A 23,279-nucleotide genomic window follows, 5' to 3' on the forward strand; every position below is an offset into this window, starting at 1 on the left:
AGATCAATTCACCAAAAATTTGGATTGGGACTTTAAGGGCAACCCAGAACACACAATAGAAATATTATCAATAAATCATTTTATTCAAAAAACATGTGAAAGACCATCATGGTAACACATAACATTCATATAAAAACCTACATACAGCATTGAAAATGAATGGTCTGTATATATATTTTGCTTTAGGCTCAGACGTAATGCTGCAGCTTCTCCTGCAACTCAAAAGACAGAAAGGGGGGAGTATGCTTCAGCAGAGAACACGATGCATTTCAGAATATAAGTCTTTCTTCAGGGGTATGCTGAAGGAGAAGATGGCCAACAAAAACATTCTACAAAATGTAATGGACATAGATCAAAATCACAATACATGACAATAAAAGATATACACAAAATTATACACATCCATCCACAGCCTACATACCATCTAATTTTCTTCTGGAATGATCCAATTGTACAGAGAAGGGCAGAAAACACTTTGGCTCCAAAATTCGCACCAGTGGAGCCCCGATGCGCCCAAGAATAGATGACAATCTAATGTCAGGATATCATAGAGAGTTTGGGAAAAAAGAATCGGTACATTTTGAAGTATCCCCCTTATTTTTCAAACTTACTAAAGTTGTTGAGAAAAAAGCTGCATTTTTTTGGCACATTCAAAGTTTTGAGCAATACATTAAGGAAGAAATAAACCCTATGGGCTTATGAGTACAAATTTTCCCAACCCTTGATGAATTAGATGACACCTTCAAAAAGGAATGGGAAAACAATTTACAACAATGTACACATACCATGAGTTTACTCATCAGTGAATATAGAAAAATGCATAACTAAATTAGATAAAGATATTGATCTTATCAACAATAAAACTGGTACCCTTTAAAACATGCCCTTTATTTCTAGAACAGGAGAAAAATATCATATGTTATTTAGACAACTTTGTGAAGGACATTTTGGTTACTAAAGAAAAAAAGTTCTGGAAGGACAAATTAACCTTCCAGGAGGGACAGGCATACAGATGGAACTCGAAGTACAGATTGAATAGGGGCTTTAACAGAGCCTTACCACACAGTGAAGGCAGAAAAGGGTCCTTTTCTTCAGTAAATTCCTCATCATTCTCCTCTCAAGTTAATACCAGACATCAAGGTCCACGAAAATTTAAAAGTTTTGTACCAGATGACGGTCAGGATAATCAAGTAAAAAAAGTACCCTGGAGAGCCCTTCTCCACATGGCGTGGAGAATCGCTCCCCTTGGATTACATCAGTAGGTGGACCAGGAAATGTATGCTATGATTCTCATGTTCCGTGCCCCAGCAGATCTTCGGGGAACGGTCCCCACACGGTATTAAACTTTTCCTCCCAATCACAAAATATGGCATCGTCCTCAATCCCCTTTAACTCCACTGAGACTTTTTTAGATCCCATATAGAGACAAGTGAACTCAATGTTGGGGAACCCCATCATACTATAGAACAACAAATTAAATGTGAACGTAATATAATTAACCTTTCTTCACATGTTCTTTCCAATGATGAAATACAATTGCTCCCTAAAGGTCTTAGTTTTTGTCCTAACCAAAATGTCAACAAATTTGAAGCAGGTTATATATACAGACCATTCATTTTCGATGCTGTATGTAGGTTTTTATATGAATGTTATGTGTTACCCCATGATGTTCTTTCACATGTTTTTTTAATAAAATTATTTATTGATCATTTTTCTATTGTTTTTTCTGGGTTGCCCTTAAAGTCCCAATCCAAATTGTTGGGGAATTAATCTTTGAGTTTAAAAGCCTGAAGGTGCTTGTTGGATTTTGGGGTCCTGTACTTGGCTAGGCTGCCAAAAAGTCTCTCACATGTGGTATCTCCATACTCGGGAGAAGTAGCAAAATGTATTCCGGGGAGTAATTCTATATATACCTTTGGCAAGTGTGAGAAATAAATCATTTAAGTGCCAATTTGTTTTTGTAATTTTCCAAAAACATGTGGTAAAAAAATGAATTCTTCTATTGACTCAACATGCCTCTCAGCAAATAGTTTGGGGTGTCTACCTTCCAAAAAGGGATCATTTTGAGGGGTGGGGGCATTTTATGTCCAGCATTAGAAGTTTATGCCACACATCGCTCACTCTTCTAACCACCTGAAGACCAAGCCTTTTCTGACACTTTTTGTGCACATGAAAAAAAATCTGTATTTTTTGCTAGGAAATTACTTTGAACTCCAAAACATAATATATATTTTTTTTAAAGCAGACAAAAAGTTTTCCCAATTTACAAATGGCGCTGTTTATATCCTGCAAAACTGTGATGAAATGCTCGCAGCATTTCTTAGACAGTATGATTGGTGGCATTTTGGTCTCCAATCAGCTCTATGGTCAGCTGGCTGAAACACCGGCTGCATTCTCAGGTTTCCTGAGGGAAGGCCATGGAAGCACAGGGGGCATCCACTCATTGGCCACCCCAGGCCCCCATGCTTAGGCAAAAAAAACTACAACTATTTTTGGTTTTTAAAAATTTTTTTTTGTACTTCTACTTTTTACTTTTTATGTTTGTTTTTACTCTTTTTTTTTTTTTAGCTTGAACTTAACCATTAGCCGCCCGGCCAATGGCCGTTTGGTGGCTTGAAATGCGCTCCTGTATTCCGGGTACACGCCATTTGGCGTGCTCCCGCACATGCGCAGTTTGCGGCACAGCAGAGCGGCGCAGCAGCGGGATCTGTCACGGGCCGTGCACCTCGGACACGGCCGATGACAGATCCGAGTACCGGCTCCCGTAGCTGGTACCATGTGACCTGCTGTGACCAATCACAGCAGGTCACATGATAGTTGTATACAATGGATGGCTTCATTCATGATGCCATCCATTGTATACTAGTGCCTAGCTGTGAATGGTCACAGCAGGTCACATGCACATGTCATGTGATTAGCTGTGACCAAATCACAGCTAAGCACAAAAAAAAAAAAAAAAAAAAAGCTGAATGAATCGATTTCATTCAGCTAAATGCTTGCTTATAGCAAAGTAATTCTTTGCTATAAGCAAACTGTGTATAAAAAAAAAAAAAAAAAATACTGATCACTCCCCCAAAGTAGTACAATGTTATTATGGTAACATTGTACTACTTTGGTCATAGTAAAATATGAGAAAAAAATCTTTAAAAAAATGTAATAAAAAATTAAATGTAATAAAAAAAAAAAAATATATATGTATATATTTTTTTTTTTCCATACTGTCACCAGTCAGTGTCCATGTTCACCGCCATGCCAGTTATATGAAGACGCTGTACTGCACTGGTGACAGTATGTAAAAAAAAAAAAATAGTGAAAATAATTTTTTTAATTTTTTCATTTTCCGAAAAATTATGACAAAAAAATACAACTTCAAAAAACTCGCCATGCCTCTTATGAAGTATGTCGGACTGTCTACTCTGCAAAAAGGGGTCATTTGGGGATATCTGTACTATTCTGACATTCTTGGACCTCAAGAAATTAGATTGGCTGTCAGTACTTCAGGATTGATCAATATTCAGATCTATACCATAGTTTGTGAACTCTATAACTTTCCTACAAACTAAAAAATACATCCTAATTTGGGTTATTTTCACCAAAGACATGTAGCAGAATACATCTCGGCCTAAATTTATGAAGAACAATTATTTATTTGTAAACTTTTATAACAGAAACAAAGAAAAATTTGGTTTTTTTTCAAAATTTTTGGTCTTTTTTTGTTAATTTAGCAAAAAATAAAAACCCCAGCGGTGCTTAAATACCACCAAAAGAAATCTCTAGTTGTGTGAAGAAAATGATAAAATTTTAGTTTGGGTACAGTGTTGTATGACCGCGCAATTGTCATTCAAAGTGTGAGAGCGCTGAAACCTGAAAAATGGCCTGGACAGGAAGGTGTAAAATCACACGGTATTGAAACGGTTAAACAGACTGTAGGGTCTCTCAAAATGCGTTTCCTGACAACCTAACATCTTTCGAGAACCTGTGCAAATATGTGCCCTGAACTGTGCCCCTGCTGTACCCTATACTAATAGTACCCTAATACCACTAGTGTGTGGTAACGATGGAACTAGTCCTTGAGGCAGAGACCAGGTTGACCAGGACAGGAAGGACAAAAAAGAGGGTGTCATGCCTAATTCCATGTCTGCTACAGACACAACATCTTTTCTGGGGTGTCCTTTAGGTTGGGGTACCAGGAATGGCATCAGGATTAGGAATGACATAGGGAAAATGCCTCTCATTCAGCTAACTGCATCTGTGTTTGGGCCACAGCACCTTCTGGATACAAAAGGGCTGTGATGATCTCTTCCTGGAATTTTAGGAAGGATCCACTTCATCCAGTTGCTTTGTAAAGCACAAAAGCACTATATAGAGCCAACTGAAATAAATAAACAGACACTTTTTTGTACCAGCGTCTGGCTTTTTGGGAAACTAAGTATGGCTGCATCATCTGGTCGTTGAAGTACACCCCTCCCATATTAAGGTTATAGTCATGGACACAGAGGGGCTTCTCAACAACACCAGCTGCCATGGCAATTTGGATGGTCATATCTGCGTGAATGGAAGACAGGATGAAAACATCCTGTTTGTCCTTCAACTTCACTGTGAGCAATTCCTCATTTCTCAAGCAGGCTTTTTCCCCCTAAGATGGGTATTTACAAGCAATTGGGGGAAGCCCCGGTGATTAGGTCGCACAGTGCCACATGTGCCAATTCCAAGATTGTACAAATGTCTAAAAAGTGACACGCTTGAATAAAAATTGTCCACGTATAAGTGGTACCCCATATGGAAAATGGATGACACCAAGTCCCAAACTATCTTGCCACTACTCCCCATGTATCCAAAGAACAAAGGTATACCGCTCAGGGAAACAATCCAGATCAATCCACAACAGGTGCAGGCTCTGGCTCGCCACCACAAACGATCCAATAGGAAGAAGGGTCAGCCGCACACTGGAGGATAGATGAATATAGTGTATATTTATTGATCTATAGGACACACAAAACACCAGGACATGAATACAGGACCTGTTAACGCGTTTCACATGATCGTGTCCTTAATCATAACCCATGATTAAGCACGAGATCGTGTGAAACGCGTTAACAGGTCCTGTATTCATTTCCTGGTGTTTTGTGTGTCCTATGGATCAATAAATATACACTATATTCATCTATCCTCCAGTGTGCGGCTGACCCTTCTTCCTATTACTACTCCCCATGTTGTCTGGGCATCTGCGGGGCTCCACGTGATCTTTTTCCTCATAAATCCGAAACTTATATGTATAGCCTGTTTCCCTCTCACAGGTCTTATACATCTTGACCCCATATCTGGCATGCTTGCTGGGGAGAAATTGTTTGAATGCAAGGCGGCCAGAAAAATTAATGAGGGACTCATCGATGCAGATGTTTTGCTGGGGAATATAGACATCTGCAAATTTTTGGTTAAGGTGATTTACGAGGGGTCGAATTTTGTGAGGCCGGTCAAATTCAGGGTCACCCCGAGGTCGACAAAGTATATTGTTATTGAACTACATAAAAAGCATTATACTCTCATATCTATGCCTGGCCATGTCAGTAGAGAACATGGGCATATGATGAATCAGGTCTGTCGACCAATACAACCGCAATGCATTTTTTTTTGTATTGCCCAGTTCACCAAAATGTAGAGTAGTACTGGCACTCTGCTGAATATGAGAGTCACCATGCGATTGTAACATCTCAGCAACTTGGTAATGGGCTCAGGTATGCCTGATCTTAGCAAGTACCTCTTCTCCATCATCTGAGCTATCTGTCAGGGTGCCGCTGCTGTCTACAGTTTCGTATTCTGAGGCTGATTGTGTCAGTGAGGCTTCCCCTTCACTCTCACCTGATATGCTCAGAATTATGTAGGCCTCTTCACTAGAGTACCTTTCTTTTGACATTTTGGCCACTAAATTTATAGGTACCTAATCACGGGAAAAAGAGCACGTGGCTGTCAGGGACTGCTTGAATTGCTACAAAAAAATTTACCGGCAAGTGCTAACAGAGATAAGGCCTGATTGTCAAACACTGCGGTTTTGTGTGCAATGTATCAAGTGACAGTGATCTACTGACACTGCACTTGCTGGGGCAGAGGGAGGGAGGGTGTGGTTAAACGTAGGGGCTAAACGCAGGTGCTGGCAGGTGCCGGGGCTGATCCCGCTAACGCTGCATTTTTGGGGACACTATACTAATGTGAATGCTGGTATAGTGCTGATCTGATCAAATATATTGATGTGTTCAGACAGTATACTAGCAATGCAGGTTTATTGTGTATGTGAGCGTGTTCCTGGCAATCAAGGGGTTAAATGTGATGACTGGTGTAATGGCAGGGAATCTGGCACTATCTGGGAGGGGCGCTAACTGACGCTAACGATATCTGATGTCGCCGGCAATACTAATAAAGTGATCAGCAAAAAAATCTGTACACTGTACTAATGACACTGGTGACAGGGCAATGAAGGGGTTAACTAGGGGGGGGGATCAAGGGGTTAAATGTGTCCTAAAAAGTGTTCTAACTGTATCTGTGTGCTGCTTTTACTCATTGTGTCTTCTTTGTTCTCTCTCTGGGATGGAATGTGCCCAGAGAGAGAAGATTTAATCACTTCTTGATCCTATGTAAGTGTAAACACAGGTACAGGAAGATCCCTGATAAGGAAGGGAATGATCATCCAATTTAGGCCGAACATCACTGGACTAAATCGAATGATTGATCCCTTGGAGATCAAATCATGGGTCAGCTGGGGCATGTGCGCCCCCGACCCGCGAACACCACGGGAGCGCGAATCACGTATATATACAAGATTTTGCGCACCCGTGCCACCCTGTAGCAGTATTTCTGTTGTAGGGTGGTCGGGAAGCAGTTAAGCAATGAAAAATGACTGCTCCTCTAAAAACGATACTTTTTGATTTTTTTTTTTCACTAATTCATGTCTCTCAGGGCAGCACCCCATACGCCTTTTATGGCCAATAACTTGCATATAAGCCTTCAAAATGGGCACTTTTGAATTTACAAATTCAAAGTTTGAGGTTGAACTTTTGTTAGGTTCAAATGTTCGACAGCAGACAGAACAGGGGTGTTCGGCCCATAACTATTGGCGAGTACAAGTACTGATAATCTTGGTCAAGTACTTGCTGATACCAAATACCAATACCTTTGTGGTGCAATTTGACCCCATACAAAATGAATGGGTTCAAATCACACCGTAAAGAATCGAATGCAATTTGAACAGAAATGCGGTGGGATCCACGTCCAAATTGCATGCAGTTTCCTGCACTGCTCCTATGTGAACCTAGGCTGAAAGTCACAATGAGAAGCCTGGGTTCACACAGGGGAAACCTCATGTGATTTGGAAAGGAATTGCACCACATTCCTGTTCTTGCGATTCTTTGCAATGTAATTTGAGCCCGTTCATCTTGTATAGGCTCAAGTCGCACCACAAAGTTATCGGTTTCAGGTATCGGTATTGGTCCAATCCTACTTATAATCAATCCACTGTTTGGCCACCTGCATTCGCCCTTTAGAAGGAAACAACAGGAATATTTATTTTCAATATGGGAGTGGTTGTCTATTCCAAAATAGTTAACTGCATAAATAACTGGAACTAATAAATTAACTACAATATACAAATTATTGTTATTTAAAATGCTAATGATTTATCTTAGTTCTGGATAGAGATAGGTCTAGAACTGTCCACTGTGGTTGGTGCTAGATTTGGCACTTGTCCTGAGTCACTTTATGGGTACCTTGGGTCTGGTGGCACCCGGCTGGTTTGCATGCCATGCAGGAAGAAGGGATCTGATGCTGATGCACTCTCCTAAGAAAAAAAAAGTGACTCCACATCATATGTCTTATCAGGAGATAAGAGGGGGACACTGAAATAAGGGGAGGATCAGAGAAGTTAGGATCAAACAGCCTTTTTACACAATGCAGAGGATTAACCCCTTAGGTTATACAGTGGGTATAACAAGCATGCTTTACTGCATATACAGACTGATTTTACTGTTGTGGGTTTATTAACACTTTAAAGATGAACTCTATGCATAATTAATACACACATTAATGCAATTGTGTATTCCTTAACACAACATTAAATGCATTTTTAAATGCCGGCAGTGTACGCACCTGAATTATCCTCTTGCAGTCCCTGTAAAGCAGGACTTCAGTGTGAGCAGAAGAAGCAGTACAGCTAGCCAATCAGTTCATGTGCTGACAAGAAGCATTCTGATAGTAGGAGAAAGCAGAGAGACAGAGAACTGAGGTGATCTTTGTGCTGTTTCTCCTGTAATAAAATAAAATAAAAGTTAGATATACACTAGTTAGGCTTACTATACTATCTCTAGGTAACACTGTCCTACTGCTGGACAATTTTACATTAATCTTAATTCTTGTAGTAAAACAACTGCCTGTACTCTTTTGGGGTTGATTTACTAAAGGCAAATGGGCTGTTTACTTTGAAAGCGAAGTTGTACTGTACAAGGGAATTTTCCCCAGAGCTTAGTAAATGTGGTAAAATTTCACTTTGCAAAAGTACCCAATCACATTCAAGGAAAATTAAAAAAAACAGCATTGTGTATGCAAATGATTGGGTGTTGGAAGTCAGCAGAACTTCACCTCATTCACTAAGCTCTGAAGCACAGTGAACAATCTATTTGCCTTTAGCAAATCAACTCCTTTGTCTTTAGTACATTTTGGGCTAATATACCTAAATACAACTGCCCTGCTACTGACCAGTATTACACGGCATTATTGTATTTCTTATGGAAAAGTCTCTAGCAAATTTGGGCCTAGCCTTGCTAGGTAAAATTGTCCTGTTGCTGGTCGATTTATTGCTGCTGTGTCATCTGTGGTCTGTTAACTATTAATGAAAGCTTGATAGAACATTTCCAGCAGCAGGACAGTTTTGCATCAAACAGGAAAAGTTAAAATGACCTTCTTTGAAACTGCTGGTCAAAATTGGTCTATTATCATTTTAAATTTTAAAAAAATGTGTCGCTGCTAAAGCTACATGAAAAAAGTATTTTTTTTTTCAAAATTAAATTCATCAGATTAGGTGGCTGCTGGTTTACGCAAGTTAAAATTAAAAAAAAAAGAAAAAAAAGGACATTTTACAGTCAAATACTGTATGCGCTACCAGTATTCACCGTCACTGAGACAGTTTGCACAAATTGTACTGTTCCATAAAACAATGTAAAGCAGTAATGCATTCCCAAGCATGTTATTTAAAAGATTTGTGTATTTTGTGTCCTGGAAGCCACATAAAACCCTCTCCTGTCTGTATGGTATTTTTGATTTTTTTTTTTACATGGTACATGTCCCCCTTGATATTGCCTAGCTTCCCATTATTTTTTGTTATGTTAGTTTACATATTAGCTCTAGAAATGACCATATTTAAAGGATTAGTTCAAATTTTCAGATAAAAATGTAAAGGTAAACTAAAACTTTACACCCTTCCCACCCCTCAGTCTCCACCCTGTGTTTACCTCCATTCGTGATGAGCTGTCAGCGCCCATGCAGCCAGTACAGTGGTCTGGGGATTTGAAATCCTGGCTTTTCTCCCTTTTGGGATTGATCAGATTGATTCTGATTGGTCAGAGCCTGTAGGCTGTAGGAGTGCCAGGTGGTAGGCACCCTGGAGGGAAGGAACGGCACACCCATTGGTTGAAATTGCAGGAAATATATTGTTGTTAAGGTTCCAACATACAGCAACAGAGTCTATGCAGCAACGTAGAACTGGTTACAGCAATCACAGATGAATATAAGGCACTTGCAGAAACCAATGCAGGAGGACTGACAGCACCAGGTACAGGGGGTTGCTGGGAAGCAGTAGGCAGCAAAGAATAAGTAGTGGAAAGGTTTCCCAAAGTAGCTATGACAGCAGTCCCTATACTGTCCCTCCTCCTCACACTAGGCACACTTTCCCTATCTATTTTGTTTATTATTATTACAGGTACTTATATAGCACCATCAATTTATACAGCGCTTTACATGCACATCAGTATCTAACCCTCAAGGAGAGAATAATCTAAGTTCCCTAACTCACATAGATATACTATGGCCAGTTTAGACAGGAGCCAAATAACCTACCAGCTTGTCTTTGGAGTGTGGAAGGAAAGCGGAGGAAACCCACGGAGGCACAGGGAGAACATGCAAACTCCAGGCAGATAGTGCCGTGGTTGGGATTTGAACTGATGACTCTTGAGCTGCCAGGTGGAAGTGCTAACCATTTAGCCATTGTGCTGCCGATAGCTATCCAGTGGGTTTCTGTCCTTGACTTAACCACATGCCAACTGCAGTGAGCCAGTGCTATTTATAAGCACTGTTCTCACCAAAGATCATAGGGGCCAATCAAACAGCAGCCCACCTGATGTCACATACAGAGGTCTAGAGGAATGCACATTCTTCTCATCCTCCACTGTCCTTGCATAGTGGTTGCAACAGCGCAAACTGTGTAGGGAGGTCACCCTACACCTGCCTACAAGATGGCACAGAGTGATCTGTCCCAGACGCACTACTGAAAGAAGAGGTAGGAGGGCAGGGATTTCAAATCCCTGGACCACTGCACCAGTTGCATGGGAACAGACAGCTCACCACCTATGGAGGTAAATGTAGCAGGGACCAGGGGTAGGGTGGGTGGGGGGGGGGGGTGTTCGGTGTTAATTAATCTTTTAATTTTTTCTGAAAAGGTGAATTAACCCTCTAACTTCAAGATTTATCCCCAATAGATTTATCCCCAATAGAGTTCAGTGGGATTCACCTCCATGTTCAGGTTCATCAAACTTTGAAACTTCAAAGTCAAAATGCAAAATCTCTTGCGATTGGGAGTGAGCTCAAAAGTCACTTTGGATTATGACTTCCTCCTTTCTTTCACAGATGAGACTCGGCTTGCTGCCCGCAAAGGACTGGGGATGTCCAAAAACACTGTAACCGAAAAAGCAAAAAAGAGGGTGCACTGGCCTACTGCATTAACCTTAAAACATGATTTTGTTGTATAAAAGTGGTAAGTAATATACTCACAAAAGATGAGTGAGACAAAGGCTCACCATTTACAACAGCACCATCAAATCCACAGAACCTCACATCCCTTCACAGGGTAAATGGACATCCAACAGGCTAACGCGGCCAGCTGGCTCTGAATTAGAGGCAAGTCCTCAAACTGCGTTAGCCTGTTAGATGTCCATTTACCTTGTGATGGGATGTAACGCTCTGTGGATTTGATGGTGCAGTGATGGTTGTTTTAAATAATTTTTACTGCTTTTTAGGAAGATGAAAATAGTTAAATATCTAGTCAGGCTACACTATGCTCTAAGCATTCATCAAGCTCTGAAGCTAATTCCAATTTTCAAGTTCCTATTTGGCCTCTCCTGAGCTGACTGCCAAATCTGCCATACTGTATGGAGGTACCCCTGAGTGGAGTGGAGTAAACCTTACTGTTCCAGGTAAAACTTTCTTTCAGGTTTTGGACAACTTTAGTAAGAGTAATGTCTTCTGTCCAGTTTTTATTGCAGCCTGTGACCCTACTGAGGATAGTTTACCTTGTTTTCTGTCCACTAAATAAAGGCAAGAAATTAAAAATAACCTAAAGAAGTTCTAACTCTTCCTTATTTTACTGAAAAATAGGGTTTTGTTGTAGTCTTTCCCCAGCATGAGAGGTTTTGCTATCACTGTTCTGGAAGGAAGTGATGGCAACTTTCTGCAACAGCGATACCTACCTCCAATTTAAAGGTTCTTTGCTTCCTCGATCCAGTCAAAACTAAAAAAAAAAAGTTTTTGATTGGAGTTGGGCATCTTGCTTGTAAAGAACACTAAATCATGCTTTAAACTTTAAGACTTTAATCATTCTATAATAATTACAATTGTATCATCATGTATAATTTTATTTACTGTCTTTTTGACTTAGATAATTACCTGAAACATTTATTTAACTTGGAAAAGTTTAAACAATTTAAGAGGTTTCATGGATTTGTGGCAATCACTTTTTATGAACGATTTACTGTATCATAACATTAGGGGACTAAATGATAAATGAATTATCGTTCAGGAGAAGACAATCACTGAGATATCAGATTTAGTTTACAATCTGAGTTTGTTATCAGGAAGCAGTGCCAAGTTGGTACATTGATTGGAAGTGCTGGAAATTCTAGTGATGGCTTCTTCATTAATCTTGTTTGGAGAATCGAAAAACATGATGCAATTGTGGCTTGGGATAGAGGAATTAAGGATGCTGAAGCTGTAAAACTGTTACTGTTAGTGGCTGGAGACCTATCCAACAATGCCAGGTAGAAAGTATATCAGTGTTAGGTGTAATGATTCTGGAGGGCAGATGATGCATTACCTCTCATCTCACTGTATACGTTTATCTTACATATTAAAAAGATGCATCAGTCAAACACAAGTCATCTCTAAAAGGAAAACACCACTTTTAAACCTAGTTCCCATAATCCTTCTTCTTCTAAGATCAGATTACAATGCTTATGATCAGTTGCAAAGAATGTCCTTTCTTTTCTCATACATTTTACCAAATTGAGGCTTGTCAAAAACTTTAAAGCTGATATGACATCCTTGGAAGGATTAGAAGGTCTTTCTTGCTCCTGCTGACCTCATTGGCGATATTTCTTCCTACTTCTTGTCTATATGAGAAAAACTGTTATTGTAACAAGAAATTAATGGAAGTCTTCAACAGGGACACAGACAGCAATAGTGGCTCTGAGGAAGAGGGGATCCCCCCCTCGAAATGTGTCAGCCTTTGGAAGGTCTTCTAGCACTTGGGACTCATCTAGGTGACCAGGTCACTCCTAGTACATTATGGATTTGGATGTGCCTTACTGCTGATGTGGTTAGTAAGTACATGCCTGTTCTTAACACTAATGAAGCTATCACTAAGGTAATGGGCTAGGTTGGTAGGCCCTCTGTTTTTTGCTTTTGCAGCAATAAAAGCCTGATAGATGTTCTAATCCTTCCTTACTGTATTCAAAATTGGATGGGGGGGATATATTGAGTGAAGAAAGGGTTGATATTGGACTTCAGCCTTAAAACTTTACTCAAATGTTTCAAAATAAATCCACACAAAATATATGAAGAGGTTAGCAAGCCTTCTTTTTTTCACAGCGCTCAGCATAAATGAGTACACCCCTTTTTGTAAAAAAGTAAGATTTTAATCAATATCTCAGTGAACATGAATGAAAAAAAGACCGAACATTTTGAAAAAAAAAAAATATTTTCTATTTTTGGTTACTCAAAATATCCAATAAACTCAAAGCTAGTCAGAAATTTAGGCCGAAATGCATTATGCTACATGTCTTTGGTAAAAAAAATCCCAATATGTGTATATTAATTGTTTTGTATGAAAGTGTCTACAAACTGGTATATATACTGGAATTTATGCCTTTACATATCTTTTACTTTTTGAGGTGCTAAAAAGCCAGGGCAGTGATTTTTATTTTTACACTGTCCCTTTTTTTATCATTTTTATTGTAATCACAGGGAATGTAAATATCCCCTGTGATAGCAATAGGCAATCACAAGTACTCTTTTCTGAGAAATCTGGGGTCTATTAGACTCTAGAATCACACCAAGATTGATGTGATTAGATGCTTTCCCAATTTAAAAATGGCGCTGTTACATAGTTAGTCTGACTAAAAAAAGAGAAAAGTCTATCCAGTTCAACCAAAAAAAAAAGTTATAATCCTATACCCTCTTCATGTCCAGATGGGAGGAGGATGTCATCTATGCCAGAGATTGGCCGGAGCTGGTATTATACAAGCGATACATCGATGACATCCTCCTCCTCTGGAATGGAGAGGAAAGTGCTCTCAACAACTTCTTTACAACATTGAATAATAACACCTTAAATATTCATCTGACTTATACCTATAGTCGACACCAGATTAATTTTTTGGACCTTACGCTTAAGAAAAATAATGGGAGGATAGTGACTGAGTCCTTCTTTAAGGGATCCGACCGTAACAGCTATATCCCGGTGAATAGCTGTCACCATCCAAATTGGCTGAGAAACATCCCGAAAGGCCAATTCACTTGGATAAGACGAAACTGCACAGATCTTGAGACCTATTGGTCTCAAGCAAATATCCTTAAGAATAGATTCCTCGAAAAAGGATATAAAGAACCCGAGCTTGATGAGTCCTTGACAAAGGTTGCGAACCTTGACAGGAGAGGGATGCTTTCACATAAATCACAAAGAAAAAATGAAAAAGTGTGTCCCTTTGTAACAACTTTTTCAATACAATATAAACAGGTGGGAAAGCTTATAAAGAAGAACTGGGATATTTTGAGAATGGACCCCGTCCTCTCACAAATATTACCCAACAAGCCTGAAATTATGTTTAGGAGGGCTCCGGCTATGAGAAACCGCATTGCACCAAATGTTGTGAACCCCCCTTTAAAAACTTCTTTTTTTGGGGATTTAAAGGGATTCTATCCATGCAACAAATGCATTATATGCAGATGTGACAAATCTCGTAAGAAGAAAATAGATATGTTTACCTCAACATCAACAGGGAAGTCCTACACCATCAAGCAGTGCATAACGTGTAACAGCAAGTTTGTGGTCTACCTCCTCAGTTGTCCCTGTAATAAGCAGTATGTGGGGCGGACAACTAGGCGCTTAAGGGACCGTCTGCGGGAGCATGTAGCCAACATCAGAAAAGGTTATAGGGACCATTCGCTATCTAATCACTTTAGACGGTTCCATAATAGTGACCCTACTTCCTTAAGGTTTGTGGGTATAGAAATGGTATCACCACATTGGAGGGGACTTCATAAGACCAGAACAGTCTCGCAGGCAGAAACTCGTTGGGTCTACGAATTGCGCACCCTTTACCCTCATGGACACAATGTGGAGGTAGACATCAACTGTTTCATTGCCAATAGCTAGGATATGGAGACTTTGTAACGTAGTATAGTGCTGAGTCTTTTATAGTTTATTTTATTTTATTTTATTCTATTTTTATGTCTAACAGCCCTATTTAGGGTATTTTGGTTATGGTTCTAGACAATACAGAGAATTGGTGAGATCGGGTTATAATATAGAACCACTTAGCCTGTGTGATTGACACCATTTTTACCTTTCATACTAGTCCCTAGTATATGACCATAAGGTATCAGGACATTGTGACCCAGAATTTGACAATTATCAATTAAGCCCCTATTGAATATGGTTGCAATATTAAACGATTTTGGGGGCGTTCAGAAGTTTTATATGTACACAATAGTTTTAAGGTTCAGTTTTATTATTATTTTCATCTATGTATGATGATATAATAGCCCCTATGCCATGGAGTTAGTGATTCCAAAGAGGGCTTTTGCGGCACTTTTTTGTGCACTCCCATATATGCATCCCACTTGAATAAATGACTCCAGGTCGGGTCTTTTTGGTTTTTCCCTTTGGGGTGGGAAGGTATTCGTATCCATCTATAGGATGAACCAGCACCTAAATGTGCTTGCTTTCTTGTTCCTCACGTTCTAATTTGTAGATCTCCAGCAGCAGCTATTTTTTGCTGCCTATGATCCATGGCAATATGGCGGCGATTGGGTGGCGCATGCGCAGTTTGATACTGCACAGCCGCGATCCACGGCAAAATGGCCGCTATTCGCGCATGCGCAGTACCGCTTTTGATCGATAGAGCGGGATTTTCGCGCATGCGCGAACGGCTTTTAAATGGAAGTCTGGCTGTCACACTGCTAGTGGCGTCCATCCTCTGAAGAAGTGCTTCTTGCACGAAAGGCCTCAGGAGGAGCCAAGTAGCAAGTGTGACTTCCAGACCACTGAGACCAAGAGGAGGTCTAGTGGTCTTTGTTTTTATGCCATTGCCGGGTTAGTACAAATTTCCTTCTCATACCTACCTGTCCGTTATTGGCTTATGGTGTATGGATATGTATGTGCATATGACCCAGGCATTATTGCTCCATTTTGATAGTACCACACTATTGGCGTTCCCCTTTTTCTTTGACTCTCCTGCTGGAGAGTGCAGATATACATCTTCCATTCTTGGGGTGTCTGGAACCAAAAAAAGGGAGATCCCTGTCTATCTACCTCTGGATCTGGAGATATTGCTACACTCAAGGCGGATGAGAGTGTGGAAGAGGGAGGATCCGTGTGGTCTTTGGAGCTGTATACCTGGCTGGTCTTTTGGATTATATCATACACAGGCGCATTTTAAATGTGCGGTCGGTGAGTGCGCAATCTTGCTATTTTCCAGTCACCTAATGAGGAGAAGACCTGCACACATTTGATTTTATTGTCATGAGAAAGACTCTCTATATATACCATTTTATCATATTTCAGCGCTGCACTATATATATATAATATAATCCTATACCCATAGATGATTAAGATAAAGGCAAAAAAAAACCCCAGCAAAGCATGATCCAATTTGCAACTGCAGGGGAAAAATTCCCTCCTGATCCCCTGAGAGGCAATCGGATATTCCCTGGATCAATTGTTAATATCTGGCAAAACAGAAATGATGAAATGCTCAAAGCTTCCGGTTTCTTAGACCATAAAGATAATCAGAGCCATTCTGGTTTCCGCTCAGCTCTATGGTGAGCCGGAATTTCTGACTGCATTCTCGGATTCCCCTACAGAAAGGGAAAGCCCAAAAAATCTGCGGAAAGCGGCAAGGGGGGGGTGTCCTTTCCCAATGTTTGTAAAAATAATACAGCAGCTAATTAGCCACCAGGATTGCTTTTATATGAAAGCTGACCACCAGCTGAATAAAAATGATACTAGGATGATGCCCAGAACCACTGCTCACATGCACAATGTGGGCAGGCGGTCGGCAAGTAAAACCTTAAAAAAATTATTTAAAAATTCTCAATACAGTATTTTTTTATTTTTATTTTTTTTTAATATTGTTTTATTATTTTTTTAAATACTTTTATCAGAGTATGGAAATGTTACCATAGTAACATTGTACTACTCTGGGGGGAAAGATCAGGGATTTTTTTTCTCCACTTTGCATTGCAGGAGCAAATACAGATTATTTCTCTGCAATGCAAAGCTTGCTTTAAACTGTCATGAATGAGTTAAGTTCATGACAATTCAATACAATAGTGATCTGTGATTGGCTAGAGCTGGTCACATGGTATAGGGTGCTGTGGTTGGCCCCATGTATCATGTGTGTTGTGGGCCAATCACATCTCACCAGGATGAGAAGTAGAGCGGTTATGAATCAGATTGATTCAGCTTTTCTAACATTGTGATCATGTGATTGCACAATGATTACATGATGGGTACCATTCACTGGTCATGGGTGAAAAGCGCTGCTCCCTGTGTTAGTACAGCCACAGTGACATATCCGTATGTTGCTTTTCCTGTAGCTGCTGCCCGTCCGCAGTAGATTGCAGGCGGGCGGGAGGCAAGTCGATAATATAACTTAAATTACAAAATCTTCAGTTTTACTCAAATTATTTGATGCAAAAATGAATACACCCCACCAGGGGTGGACTGACAACTCATGGGGCCCCCGGGCAATAGGGGATCATAGGGCCCCTGTGTCCTTGCCCAAACTCAAAAAAGCCTATGAAAAAGGTACCAGGGGCATCTCATGGGGCCCCCTACTGAACCCGGGCCCTCGGGCAGTGCCCGAGTTTCCAAATGGTCAGTCCGCCCCTGCACCCCACAACAAAAACGACAACATCTAATATTTTGTATGACCTCCATTATTTGTAAGGACACCATCAAGTCTTCTAGGCATGGAATAAACAAGTTGGCAACATATTGCAACATCTATCTTTTTCCATTTTTCACTTTTAGAGCCTGGATGCTGGATGGAGAGTGATGCTTAGCTTGTCTCTTCAGAATTCCCCACAGGGTTAGGGTTGTGTTTTATTGGGTTCAGATCAGGAGACATACTTGGCCACTGAACCACTTTCACCCTGTTTTTCATCAGAAATGCAACAGTGGCCTTAGATGTGTGTTTGGGATTATTGTCATGTTGGAAAATGCATGACAACCAAGGGCACGGAGTGATGGTAGCATCTTCTCTTTCAATATAGAGCAGTACATTTGTGAATTCATGATACCATTAATAAAATGCAGCTCCCCGACACCAGCAGCACTCATGCAGCCCCACAGGAGGACACTGCCACCACCATGTTTCACTGTAGGCACCATGCATTTTTCTTTAAACTCCTCACTTTTGTGATGCCATACAGTTTTGAAGCCATCATTTCAAAAAACATTTATCTTGGTCTCATCTCTCCAGAGAACAGAGTCCCAATAACCTACTTTTTCAGCATGGGTCCTGGCAAATTCAATGGGGGCTTTTTTGTGCATTGGCTTTAGGAGAGGCCTTCTTCGTGGATGACACCCATGCATGCCATTCCTCTGCAGTGTATGCCGTATTGTGTCATGGAAAACAATCACCCCAGTTTGGCTTTATACTTCTTTAGCTAGCTGCAGTAAACTTGCATGGCAATTTTTTTCAACCCTTCGCATCAGATTATGCTCCTGTTGAGGTGTTAACTTCCATGGACGGCCTGAAAGTCTTTGAGAGATGGTTGTAGTTCCATTTTTATTACCTTTTTGTATCACTTTTGGTACAGTATTCTGAATGATGAGTAAAGCTTTGCTGATCTTCTTGTAGCCTTCACCTTTCTTGTGTAAAGAAATAATTTTCTTTCTCAGGCCTTGTGACATTTCTCTTCTATGTGGTGCCATGGCTGACAGCATGAAATGGGAAGGGGTTTTCTTTGTTAAGTAACGCCCTTTTATAATCAACTGTCTGCTGGACACCTGTTTAATGAATAATTATAATCACCTGCAGTTGAATTCTTGTTAATTAGGATTTTGTTGTCTACAATTTAGCTTTGCTCCTAAGACTTTCTTTGGGGTGTATTCATTTTTGCAACATGGTCTTGAATGAATTTGTTAGGAAAAATAGGTAATTTTCACGAGAGAGTGAGAGAGAGAGGAAAATGAAAGAAGGGAGGAAGGAAGGAAGGAAGGAAGATAGGAAGAAAGGAGCAATGGAAAGAACAATGGAAGGACTATCCTAATAAAAACATTAAACTGAGATAAATTTTAGGTAAACAGACTGGCAAAATGTCAGACCAACATAGTTGGAATGGCAACTTACAACCTCATTTAAAATGCACAGTTGTTGCTTGCATCCATGTACAGGCAGTCCCATTCGTGTGTATCGTGATGCACTGGTTGCATGCATGCAGTTGTCGCTCCCAGTTTGAAATTCATGTGGATGTGTGCTTCTAAACGCAGACATTGTGAGTGAGGCCTAAATGATTTTGGATTACTTTTATTTTACAAGTTTTTCAAATGTAGTCATTATGTTTTTATTATTTATATTTTGAAAAACCTTTTTAATGTTCTGAAGAGAAAGCACAGTAGTAGTTTCTCCCTTTGTAATCATTAGTGATGAGCCAAACTGCCCTGTGTTTAGTTCGACAAACTTCAAAAAAGTTAAAGCCAAACCCCGAACCCAAATTAAATTAATGGTAGCTGAAGCTGTCAAATTAATATTTTCCATTTTCTATGCCAATAGGAACGAAAATGTAAAACAAATTGCATTGGTGAAAAGGAGGGGGGTTGTGCACTGCCCCTAGGAACATGCACCAATGTATTTTTTTGTTAGTTGAGCAGATATTTTTTATTGCTTAACTATGAAAAATACCCAATTTATTTTAAATAACATGCCTAGGGGATGTCCTAATCCTGCCTGTGTGATTCCCTGTGATGTCAATTATTATTATTATTATACAGTATTTATAAAGCGCCAATGGTTCGCTCAGCGCTGTACATTACAAAGGGGTCAATGATTCCTAGGGATGCAGCAGGTGCAAGCATTGGTACTGGTGACAGCAGAAAGCTGCCATGTATAGAAGCAGTATAAATATATGATTTTGGTCCTCACCAAACAGGGGCCTGAATGGGCTAAAATTTGTATGTTTGTCCAAAGGCCCAAACAGCCAAAATTTGCACAGAACCGTTGGCTTATCACCTACTAATCATCTTTCTCTAATTGAAACCATGTATAGAGCCACACAGAGCAGAGAAAGGAGAGGAATGCATGCCTCTTCTGAATTAGTTTGGGGTGTAATTTGAGCTTTAGCTATTTAACTCTGTAAACAACAGACATTGTTTCACAAAATCAGTTGAAGTTAGCCTGTCAATAATGTAAAAACACATCTAGAGCCTCACTTGCTGGCTTCTGGAAAAGGAAAATATGAAATAGTCATTTGCAATTTTTTATACTTACTTACCTGGGGCAATGAAAAAAATAGTTTTTCATTTTTACAATTTATTATTTAATCTTTAACAAATTTAAAAAAAAAAAAAATTAAAGAATGTATAAACTAACAAAGCGATCTAAAAGCTGTCAATCATAAAAAAGATCATAAACAATGCATTAGAGTGGATGTACACATTTTACACACAGTGCCATTAATTACCCCTGAAAGATCAGCATGTCTCTCTTGTTTCAGAAAGTGGTAAAGATGGAATGTAAACAAACTTCCATGGTCTAATGCTGAATTCTGCGGAGGTTGAAACATTGTGCTTTGCCGGTAACAGTTGTACTTAAATCGTTACTGATATTTGCAGAAGGTTCCGTGTTTGTTTGCCCCTGTAAAATCCTTTGTGGAAGTGTTTGTTCTTGCTAATGTGTAGTAAATGTAGCTTGACAAAGCAAAAAATGTCCACAGAACCCACTTCCTCCCTGTAGCTTCGTGCAAGGCTGGCTTTCTTTCCCTTGCTGAGATTTTACTCCTAGTTATCCATTAATGGAAATTCTTATGATCCTGGACACCAAACCTTGTGCTCTATGAATACAGGTCATCAGCCTATATCGAGAGGAAGTGAGGGCAGATTATAAATCATCCCTAATAAACAATCTTTCTCCCCAAAATGTGGATTTAAAACACTTGAGCAGTGGACAGATGGCACATCGTGTTGCTTTTATTTAGACAAGCTGTTTGCCTTGAGACAACAGCGATGTGATCACAGATTACCATATACTGAATCAATATTTGCAGGTGAGGTACCAGCTGTTTTTTAGGATGCCATTAAGTGACCAGAATGACATCAGCTGGCAGAGCAGGTTACCTTCCACTGTGGAGACAGTAATGCTTTATGGACATTCTTCTGTATCACAGCAGCAATGGACTTCAGAGATTTTAATGGGGCAAAGTGGTTACACCAGTCAGGCTTTTATTCTCTTCTAAAGACCTTTTGCTTTAATCGGACTTAGTCATTTGGGTATTTACATTACTATTTATGTATTTACACTACATCATGACCGGGTCAAGGTGACAACTAATGTTTTGTCAAATATTGAATAGCTAATATGATTTTATTATCATGTTCTATAATTTAAGGATAGAAAGGTGATTAACATGAACACCATATGGTCTTCGTATCTCTTATAGTTTATGGCCAACAATTTATTTTGAATTATTAGGCTTTGCAGCAGGGGTGGACTGACAACTCATGGGGCCCCCAGGCAATAAGGGATCATGGGGCCCCTGTGTCCTCACCCACACTTAAACCACACCCAAAAAAGCCTATGAAAGGTACCAGGGGCATCTCATGGGGCCCCTTACTGACCCCGAGCCCTCGGGCAGTGCCTGAGTTCCCAAATGGTCAGTCCGCCCCTGCTTTACAGTTATCAAACAGGCTTCTAATTAGGCTCTTGTATCTTTTCAAAATTTCATTGAATTTGTATCTTTTTAAAATGTGATTTTGTAACCAAAATTTGCAAAGATTTAAATACATCTCTGGGAAACTTAAAAATAGATCCCTTGCAGTGGGGTTGTCCTTGCACTGAAAGGGTTAATTGACTATTAACAAAAGATTTATTTGCCTGATCCTCTGCTCCTCCATGCTGATAGACCAGTCCTCACAGCATGTTCTCCCCTATGCTCCAGCGGTCTAGGATTCTGACGTTATCAAGACCAATGCAGAGCCTATAGCCGAGGGACAGTCCACCTCCAGAGTGTGGGGAAGTGCCACTTGCTGGGGGAGCAGACGATCAGGTAAGTGCTTTTCTTTCCCCCTAGAATAAATGAGTCACAGTGCAGGTACAACCCCCCTGCAAAGGATAATTTTCAAATTTCCTGGAGTTGGGCTCTAAAACTGCCTGAAGTGCAAAGGACTTTATTCTGTATTTGGTGTTCTTCTTCAAGAGAGTCAAGCTGTGTCCAAATTTTGTTTCACAATATAGCGCATCTTTATAAATAAAGAGATTAACAATATCAAAGTGTTCAAGTATCAACAGTCCTTCTTAAATAGAAAATAGGTCAGTAGAGACATGCAAATCATTCATTTACTTGTTTCATTGTGCCTCCAGAACTGCTGGTTGGCAATGAGTCATTAATTATCCAACCTGCATAATTTTACTTCAAGTTTGTTAGCCCTTATCAGTAGAAGATATAGGTGCATGCGTAACTTGCATGGTGCAGGACATTGAGAGCAATGGTGTAATAATAATAAGGTTATGTTGAGGGGAACTAAAAGGATCCAGAAAATAAACTAAAAACCTTCCATTAATATACTGTGTATACATATATAGAAACATTTAAAAAGTTATCTTATCACTACTGTCTGACAGATAAAATGATAGATAGATAGATAGATAGATAGATAGATAGATAGATAGATAGATGATAGATGATAGATAGATAGATAGATAGATAGATAGATAGATAGATAGATAGATGATAGATAGATAGATAGATAGATAGATAGATAGATGATAGATAGATAGATAGATAGATAGATAGATAGATGATAGATAGATAGATAGATAGATAGATAGATAGATAGATAGATAGATAACATATAGGGGTCTAATCCTCGTATTGTGTCTACTTTGTTTATTTCCTATGATCATCATCTTCTCCTACTGGGCATAATGCAGTATTTTCCTGAAATAACTTGGTCTAGAAAATATCACATTTTGGCCACTATATGGAGCCGACAATCATAGAAACTACACATTTTAGCTTAAGGCACCCACATTTTATGCCTAAGGCATTCATCTAACAAATTATTTAAAAATAGACCTCATGGTGGTGGCATTTACACAACTCAGCTATTATGTAATAAACATATAGGGGTTGATTTACTAACAACAAATAGGTTACCAGGAATTTTTCACTTTGCAAGAGAATTTTCCCTTAGTTTAGTGAATGAGGTGATGTTCCGCTGACTTAAATCACAGTCTTCTGCAAGCAAAAATATTTTTTTTTCCTTGCATGTGATTGGGAATTCTTTAAAAAGTGAATTTAACCAC

At 39.6% G+C, this 23,279-nt stretch overlaps 1 pseudogene; it reads left to right on the top strand.

Annotated features, from left to right (window-relative positions):
- The first annotated feature begins 534 nt into the window (after positions 1–534).
- LOC149458102 (uncharacterized) lies at positions 535–1,262 on the top strand (annotated as a pseudogene).
- Positions 1,263–23,279: the final 22,017 nt, after the last annotated feature.

The sequence above is a fragment of the Staurois parvus genome, unplaced genomic scaffold (genome assembly GCF_062004578.1).
Source record: "Staurois parvus isolate SC_StPar_1 unplaced genomic scaffold, SC_StPar_1.0 ptg000294l, whole genome shotgun sequence".
Taxonomy (NCBI): domain Eukaryota; kingdom Metazoa; phylum Chordata; class Amphibia; order Anura; family Ranidae; genus Staurois; species Staurois parvus.